Here is a 9,979-nt window from a genome sequence, read left to right on the forward strand (position 1 = left end):
TCCAGCCCTCTTTGCCTTGCGATGGCACTTCTCTGGGGTAGCTGCCACCATATAAAGCAACAAGAGCCCCTTAGAGAGACCTTCAGGTCTGAGCAGCTGCAGGGCCCCTTATCTACTATTTGGATGGCAGCCATACATCCTAGTCCACCATGATGAAGCCTCTGGCCCACATGTCCACACCAAGGTCTCTGCCTCCTAGCCCCTCCTAAGCCTTCTAGGTTAGATAGGTCACCTCAGACAATAGCCAGTGCTTCTTCTCACTTCTCCTTTGTGAGAAGGAGTCTTGCCTGCCCCTTTCCCGGCAATGTCTTTCTTTGTTCTCTGTACTGGATATCTGTGTGGTTTTCTAGCAAAGTCTAATAATCTTTCATTTAATCTTCCAGTAGACAGGCTTATGTACTTACAGGATTTTTTACCTATTTATAATTATTTACTGTGAGTTAGTAGTGTAATCTATAAATAACTTATTTGTTTACTTATTGACTTTTTGAGACAAGGTCTTATTGTATAGCCTATTCTGGTTGGACTTGAGATCATTCTGCTTCAGCCTTTCCATGAACTAGGGTTATAAGCAGGTATCACCACATATACTTTATATGATTTGGTTCTTATCTGTAAGACTACAAAACCTTTAGGGCTAAGCTTTGTCAAAGGTCCCAGTCAGAAGTTTGGTTGTATTCTCAGTACAACAGACACTCATTGATGTCTTTCCATCAGGTTGAGGTGACTTGTATATTTACAAAAGGCCCCACTGGTGCTGCTGGGTGCTGGTGGCTTGCACCTCCAAATCCTAGCTGCTGAGGCTGAGACCTGAAGAACCACAGTTCAATGTTATCCCAGAGAAAAAACTTTGTGAGACTTTATCTCCAAAGTAACTAGCAAAACACTGACTGGAGATGTGGTTTAAGTGATAGAGTACCAGCTAAGCAAGCAGAAGACCCTGAATTCAAGCTTCAGTACTAACAAAAAAAAAATAAAATAAGTAAATAAGCAAATAAAATAAATAAGGAAAAAGATCCCTCTGGGTGTGATGGGGAAGAAGTTTGTAGTGTGGGGGGGCAGGAGGAGGAGTTAGGAGGCTGTGGTAGGAGCTAGGGTCCAGGCCCACTTGGGCATTAGGCATAATGGACACAGAGTTTGGGTCCATGACAACGTTTAATTTTAATTTATCTTAAAATCTGAATAAAAATTATTAGTGAACTGATCTTATATTGCATTTGTTAGTGCATAGCACTAGCATCATTTTTCATATTATTTTAATTTATGAGGGAGTTTATGAAGCACCCCTGGGTAACAAGAATGGATGGGCCAGCACAGCGAAAGCATGTGCAGGGGCAAGAAGGGAGAGGCACAATCTATCTGTCACAAGAAAAGCCTGAATGTGGCTATAAAGAACAGGATGAAATCAATGACAATACTCAGAATTCTGACTTTTGGTGTATGTGTGGGAGGGGCAGGTAGGGGTCAGAGAATAGGAATCCTTCAGTGCTGGGCTGCACCCAAAAACTTACTAGGTAGGACAATGACTATCAGCTCAGACTTGAACATCAGAGCCCTGTGGGGGAACTTTACAAATAAACACTTCTGGCTGGGCCTGGTAGTGTACACCTACAATCCCAATTTCTTGGGAAAGCAGAGATTGAGTGGATCATAGTCCAAAACTTGCTTGGTCAAAAAGCTAGCAGGACCAGTTTGAACACAAGGACATATGACTTTAATTCTACCTACCCAGGAAGCATATAATAGGATTTTTTTAAAAATCAAGGCCAGCTAGGAAAGAACATAAGACTATTCAAAATGTAACTAAAATAGAAAGGTTAAAAGCATGGCTCAAATGATAGAATTCCTACTAGCAAGCAGGAGGTCCTGAGTTCAAATTTTAGCATTACAGAATTAAAAAATAAAAACAAATTTATGCTGCAACCTCCATCTAACTGACCTAGAATCTTGAGACAGTGGACTAGAATAGAGGACTATTATGCAACAGAGAAAAAGGAAAATGTTTTAAAATGGAAATTATATGACTAGATGGTATTTTAAAAATTTGAGGGGGAAAACAAAGGAGGAGGCAACAATGCTCAATAGGAATGTACTCATTACCTTGCTCATGTATAACCCCTCTGTACAACATTTTTACAATAAAGAAAAGAACTCAACCTCATATCTAACAGGGAAAAAAAAATTGAAGTAGGAGAAACAGAGAACTTATTGGTATAGGTAGCAACTTTCTGAGTGCAGTTCCAGTGCAAATTGGAGAGAGAAATGACAAATGGGATTGCATCAACTAAAAAGTGTCTGCACAGCTAAGGAACTAGTTACTAAGCTAAAATGGCAGCCTGCAGAATGGGAGAGGATCTTTCCCACTGTACATTTGACAAAGGCCTCATATCCAGAATACAAAAGGAGCTCTCTCCCCTCAAATCTATAACTCAATTAATAAATGGGCAAAGGAACTAAATAGAGACTTCTCAGAAGTAAGAATGGCCAATAAACACATAAGGAAGTGCTCAACATCCCTGGCCATAAAGGAAATGCAAAGCAAAACAACATTGAGATTCCATCTCACCTCAGTAAGACTGGCCAACATTGGGAATTTGTACAATAACAAACGCTGGCGGGGATGTGTGGAAAAAGGAACCCTATTACACTGTGGTGGGAATGTAAACTAGTGCAACCACTCCAGAAGGTGGTTTGGAGATTCCTCAAAAACTAAACATAGAACTGTCCTCCCAAGCATCCATCTCACTCCTGAGCATCTTCCCAGAATATTACAAGTCAGGATACAGTAAAAACACTTGTACATTCATGTTCACTGCTGCACTATTTACCATAGCCAAATTATGGAATCATCCCATGATGGATGAATGGATGGATGAATGGGTCAAGCAAACGTGGTATATATACACAATGGAATTTTACTTATTAGTATAAATAATTTTATGTCATTTATAGGGAAATAGGTAGACCTAAAACAAATCATGAGGTAAATCAAACTCAGAGAAACAAACAGTACACGTTTTCTCTCATGTGCAAGTTAGATCTAATATACAAACATATGCAGGTTTTATGCATACATGTGCAAATTGACTAAAGGAAAGTATACTTAGGGGAGGGGTCCAGGGGTGTAACTCCTTTGAACAACTAATAAAACGTTTGACAAAATGAATACCAGGGAAGCTGAAACATGTTCTGTGGGGGAGAGCAGCGAGACAGGGGGCACATGAATGGAGAAAGGAAAGGTGTGCAAATGCGATGACTATATTCAGTGTACACGATGTAAAAAGTGATCTATGTAACTTAGGGAGGGGAGGGTTGGGATAGTGAAGAGATGAGAGAGAGAGAGAGCAATGAAAAGTGTGACCGTGTATTCATAATGACTTCTGGAATTGAAACTTTACACAATTACTTAATAAAGATAAATAAATGCATCTTTAAATAAAACCTGACTGACAGCAGATTGGAAGATGAGAAGGAGGTGAAACCCCAAAGGACCCATTCGGGAGCTAATCATTTCTTCTGTACGGGAGCCTCCCAGCCCTCCCGATGCTCCCACAACTCAGGAAGAATGTCAGGAAGCAAAAGTCATATGGAAAGAACTGGAAGGCGCTCCAGGCTAGACAAGCTGGGGTAGATTCTGGCTGAGGGCCAGGCCATGTGGTGCACGTGGGCCTGGTGGCCCTCAGTGTTTGCTCGCCAAACCACAGGGCAGATTTAAACACTTTCAGTTGTCACAACACCACATGCCTGGATGACAAGGGCCTTTTCAAAAGAGCTATGTTTTAAAAATAAAAATACTTTGTCACAGAAAAGCATCTTAAGGAAGTGGCTATTTCTTAGGCATTTTCCATAAATACACACATACATAATGGAAAATATACATATATAATGAAGCATATATGTATACATTTCTGTATATATACATATATGTATATGTATGTATGTATGTGCATATATTATATTTAGATCTATATCTAGATATAAAATGTTGTTTTAGTGCCAGTATTGGGGCTTGGACTCAAGGCTTGGGCGCTGTCTCTTAGTTTTTCCTTTCAAAGTTGGTACTCTACCAGTTTTACTTCCAGCTTTTTTTTTCTGACTAGTTGGAGGTAATCTCAAACCCTTTGAATCTCAATCCTCAGATCTCTTGTCTAGTTAAAGGTTTATATCCCTTATTAAGATCTCTCCTCCCTACCCTTTCCCTAGTAATTAAATCTCTTCTGCTTCTGTGAGTTGAATATGTTAGATTGTATACACAGGTGAGTTCATTCAGAACTTTCTGTGTTTGAACAGTCCTCTGAATGTAATGATGTTTGGCTCACTTATGTTACTACACATGGCAGGATTTCCCCTATTTATTTACTCAGTTTGGCAGTACTAGGATTTGAACTCAGGACCTTATACTAACTAGACAGGATCTCTACCACTTGAGCTATACCTCAGCCCTTTTTGCTTTAGTTTTTTGTTGTTTTGTTTTTGGATAAAGTCTTGTATTTTTTGCTCAGGGCCAGCCTCCAACAGTAATCCTTCTACCTATGCTTCCTGCTTAGCTAGGTCATGGTTTGTATCACCCTACCTAGTTTGTTAGTTGAGATGAGATGTTGCTTTTTTTTTTTTTGACTGGGCTGGCCTCAAACTATAATTCTCATGATCTCTGCTTCCTAAGAAACCAAGATTATACACATGCATCACCACATCCTGTTGTCTTTCTTTTCTTTTTCTTTTTTTTTTTTTTTTGCCAGTCCTGTGGCATGAACTCTAGACCTGGGCTCAGTCCATTAGCTTTTTCTGCTCAAAGCAAACACTCTACCACTGGAGTCACTGCTCTACTTCCAACTTTTTGGTGGTTAATTGAAAATAAGAATCTCTTGGACTTTTCTACCCAGGCTGGCTTCAAACTGTGATCCTCAGATCTCAGCCTCCTGAATAGCCAGGATTACAAGCATGAGTCACCAGTGCCCAGTCTTTTATCTTTTAAGGCTGAAGAATCCATTTTTCTCTCTCTTTCTCTCTCTTTCTCTCTCTCTCTCCCTCACACATACACACACACACACACACACACACACACACACACACACATTTTGGCTATTGTGAATATTCTTCAATGAACATGAAAACGACAGTGCAGTATCACTTTGAAATACTGATTTCATTATTTGAATAATAACACAAAAAGTGGACTTGCCTGGGTTCTATAGTACTTTGAATCTTTATTCTATTTTCTACAATGGCTTCACCAATTTGCTTGCCCAGGAGCAGTGCACAGGCTTTTGTTTTCTTCACCCTGTCAACATACTAGTTATCACTTGTCTTAAGAAGTGTGAGATGATAACTCATTATAGTTTTGAGACAGCATGTCTACCACGCTGTCCTGTATCACTGCATGTAGTCTAGGTGGGCCAGAGCTCATGATCCTGCTAACTCAGCCTCTCAAGTGCTGGTATTACAGGTGTGCACCATTATGCTTATCACCATTCTGGATACCCTTGTCAAAATCAGTTCCCTACCTATGCAATGAGGGCTTTGAGGCTTTCCTGGGAGGTGGTATCCAGGATATCCATGATCTCCAGGTCTCCATGGAATTGGGCTACAAGATTACTCCTGAGTGTTCAGGGATGCCTGCAGGTGCTGAGTCTGATCCCAGGGGTCTGAGTGGGCATGGGTCTTTTCTGGTCACTGAGGAGGCAGGACAATAAAGCTTGGCATGGAGGAACTATTTCAGACTTCTCTATTTGGATCCTTTTGTTACCTGTATGTAAACAGGTGTGGTTCTTCTGGGTCCCTGGAAATTTTTCCTTGAGTCACTGGGTAGGGCCTCTGGGAAAGCAGGGCAACTCTCAGACTACAGAGGGGAGCTTGTAGAGCTAAACTATGGAGCTAACACAGGGTTTCTGTGGAACAAAGATGAGCCTTTGTTCCTGGAAGACAAGGGATCTCCTGGAGTACAAGGGACCATCTCTCCCTGTGGAGCCCTGGACCACATTTGTGTCCATGTATGATTATCAGCTTCTTGTAGCAGCAGGGATACAATCAGAGACCAACTTACTACCCAGAAACCTAACATTTTATGTGATTATTGATATGATTGCACATCATGATATTACAGAGCTGCTAGTATTCTATTTTGTCCTGTTTTCTTTTTGCCTACTTTGTTCTTACTTTTATTTGGGGTTCATTTAGATTAGAATTTGTGTATTTGTTATGACTTGTTTGTATGTCCTTTGTTAGCTTATTAGATAATTCCTTTATATTTATTTTTTCTTGCAGTACAAGGATCAAACCCAGGGCCACACACACAATAAATACATAGAGCAGTCTCTGCCACTTCCCATTATTAGCTATAATTAGCTTTGTTTTGTTATTTTCTTGTTTGTTTTCTGGTTTAACTTACCATTGTGTAACTTCAACGGATAGCCTCCCAGTTCAAGCATACTCTAAGAACAATAATATTCCTGTTTCATATGATTATATTGCTATAATAATTGGTTTTAATGTATAAAATTTAAATGTACAACACCCACAATGTGTTGTTTTCATTTTATTTAAGCAGGAAAACATATTTAGAAAGATTTAGACATGGGCTGGGAAGGTAGATCAGTGGTAGAGTGCTTGCCTTGCATGCATGAGGCCCTGAGTTCGATTCCTCAGCATCATAGAAGCAGAAAAAAAAAAGCTGGAAGTGGCGCTGTGGCTCAAGTGGTAGAGCACTTGCCTTGAGCTGAAGAGCTGAGGGACAGCGCCCAGACCCAGAGTTCAGGCCCACGACCGGACCCCCCCCCCAAAAAAAGATTTAAACAAACTTAGAAAGATTTAGATTGTAATGAAGGAAGTCTCATACATTTACCCTTGTAGTTACTGTTTCTGGTGTTCTTTCCTGTGTGTTCTAGATTTCCATTTGGTGTTATTCAAGGAAGTGTCTGAAACATTTCCTTGAATGTTTCTTTTAATGTGGGTCAGCTGGTGATAAATTTTTTCAACGTTTTGTATATCAGGAGATTTTATTTGTTCATTTAAAAAAATATTGCCCTAGAAGTAGAAAAGTCTATATACTTTGGGAAGTTAGGAAAAGCACAATTTAAAAAAGAGGTCACATACGTCAATTACGTAGTATAGGCCCAAAGCCCTGTGAATTAGCACTATTATTTCGGTTGTGCAGACTTGGGTGACCAAGGTTTAGAGGTTCTTATCCAAAGTCATACATCTAGCAACTGCCGGCATTCCTGCGATGATAGAGTCTGTGATATTAACCACACTACCCCATTGCTTATTATGATAAATAGTCAAGGGACACATCAATGGTGACTCCAGGAAATGCCTCATGCTTGTATTTCTGAGAAATAGTCAAGTAATTTAATAGTCATTCTGGGACAATGGTCTAACAGGAAACTCCTGGGGCCCTATGAATCTATATAGCTCCCCAGAGAGATCAACAAAGCTCTTCCATATAGCTAGTTGGTCAACACCAACCCAAAGTCATTCCCAGGCTCTGAGGAATGGCTCCACAAAATTGGTCCCTTGTGGGTTAGGAGCTGTGGGGGTTGGGGAGACGTAGACCATGCAAAAAAGGGCTTTCCAAATATTTTTAGGGGCACAATTGCACCCCTGATAAAACCAGGATCAGAGATGTCGATTTTAGCATTGCATTTTCAGTCACCAGCGCTGTTTCTAGTGCAGTGAACTTTTACAAACATATTCACCTTCGTGGATCTCAGTCCCTTGCTCTGTAGTACCCTCCCACCCTGCCCTTCAGATTTTCCCTATGCCTTGTGAAGGTATAGAGTGAACATTGGGGAAATTCTCTAAGTTGATGTTGTTGTTTGCCATCTTCTTTAGGGAGCCTTCCTAACTGCTTCCTCCGACACACCTCTCCACCCAGAAGTGTGTTCTCTAAACTTTCCGAGCTTCTAGGTCACCTATTAAAAGTCACCTTGCATTACAGGCACATCTTAGGCTTTTGATTGAGCTGTCAGCTATAAGTACCTCCTTGTCAAATATTTTAAGGTGACTTACAATGTTTCACCTAGTTAGAATTGCTTCACAGTCCATGAATGTGTTGAGTCACCTAAGGGTGTCTGAATGACAAGTAGTATAAATAATATTGACTTGTGTATTTCAGTAAGAAACTACTGGGCCCAGGTAAGGATCTATAATCCTGATGGGTTTCTATTATTTCCATTCATGCTGATTTGGGGGCGTTCATTTATTTAGCAGTACTAGGGGATTAAACTCAGAGCCCTGTGCTTGCTAGGCAGGCATTTTACTGTATGAGTCATAGCCCCTGCCCTGGTTTGAGGTTTTTAAAAACTTGTAGCCACTTTTATTCATATGCTCCACTGTGTCTTGTTGCAACAGAATGTTACACTTGTAACAGAAATGTACTCAGAAAGATCTGGAACTCTCCTAACCATCAGAGTCAGTACCTCCTGAATATATATGAATATATATGCCATATGCCATAGACCATAAAGACTTTCCTGTGTCCAGCGGCTTTTACCCTCATCTTCACGTCCATGCCAGGTCTTAATAGGGAGGTGAGGTGAATGCTACTAAGGATCTATCCTTACTAAAGCCCTTGCTGTCAACAGGACCTTTGTGCGCATGTCTGAACTGGCTTTCCCTTTTCTAGGCTCTTGCCTTTCAATGCACCTCTGCCTATACTCACTGGCAATCAACCCTTAAGCACAGATAAAGAAGTGACAATGGATAGAGTTGTGTTGGAGATATGAACTTGAAGACCAACAGAGTTGTTTATGAATCTGGACTCCAGCAGTTCCTAGACGATTGACCTAGGGGAGGCTTGACCCCCTGAGTCTTTGACTCTCCTTTATTGTGAGCATTGTTGGAGACAGAACACGAACAATCTCCTGATACTGTATCTACTCTTTTGTACTTCAATAGTATTACTAATTACTGCCTTGGTCATGATGAAGGACATGGGACTTTGGTCTTTGAACTTCCATTTGAATAAATGAGTAGATTAAGATCTCATTCAAGGGGCTGGGAAGGTGGCTCAGTGGTAGAGTGCTTGCCTTGCATGCATGAGGCCCTGGGTTCGATTCCTCAGCACCACATAAGCAGAAAAAGCCAGGAGTGGTGCTGTGGCTCAAGTGGTAGAGTGTTAGCCTTGAGCTGAAGAGCTGAGGGACAGTGCCCAGGCCCAGAGTTTAGGCCTTACGACCGGACCCCCCCCCAAAAAAAAAAATAAAATAAAAAGATCTCATTCAGCTTCAACCATTAATAGTTCTACAAATTAACTGATAACTCATAGACATAAATTATAATTTAATTGGGAGAGACTCTCCTGAAAAGCTATATAGATATTCACATTCTAATGTTCAGAAATCTCCCAACAGCTATATCTTAAGTGTCTTTTGCTTCTGCATCTTCTGTGAATTTTTTCCTTTTTATACTAGTACTGTTGTGTCCTTCTTCCCTTCCTTCCTTCCTTCCTTATCCTTCTTTATTTCCCTCCTTCCTTCCTTCCTTCCTTCCTTCCTTCCTTCCTCCCTCCCTCCCTCCCTCCCTCCCTTCCTTCCTTCTTCCCTCCCTTCTTCCCTTCCTTCCTTCCTTCCTTCCTTCCTTCCTTCCTTCCTTCCTTCCTTCCTTCCTTCCTTCCTTCCTCCCTTCCTTCCTTTCTCTTCCTTGCTTCCATGTTGGTGGGGCTTGTGCTCAGGGCCTCATGCTCTTGTTTGGCTTTTTTTTTGCCTATGGCTGGCACTGTACCACTTGAGCCACAGCTCCACTAACTTGTACCATCTTCTGTTAGTAGTTATGTGGCTAACTGGAAAAAGCTTCTTCTCAGACCAAGTAATCAAGTAGGGGTCTCAGCCCCTACTGCTATGTTGTCTCAAGATTTATCAGAATTTCTATACTTCCAAGTGTTTTTACAGCTCTGAGATGGTGTGGATATCAGGGAGTGTTTCCTGGCTTATTACAAATGTACTCCCATATGATGAGAGGTGCTTACAAGGGCAAAAGCAAG

Source organism: Dipodomys merriami, unplaced genomic scaffold, assembly GCF_024711535.1.
Source record: "Dipodomys merriami isolate MVZ:Mamm:240054 unplaced genomic scaffold, mDipMer1.0.p SCAF_2, whole genome shotgun sequence".
NCBI lineage: Eukaryota > Metazoa > Chordata > Mammalia > Rodentia > Heteromyidae > Dipodomys > Dipodomys merriami.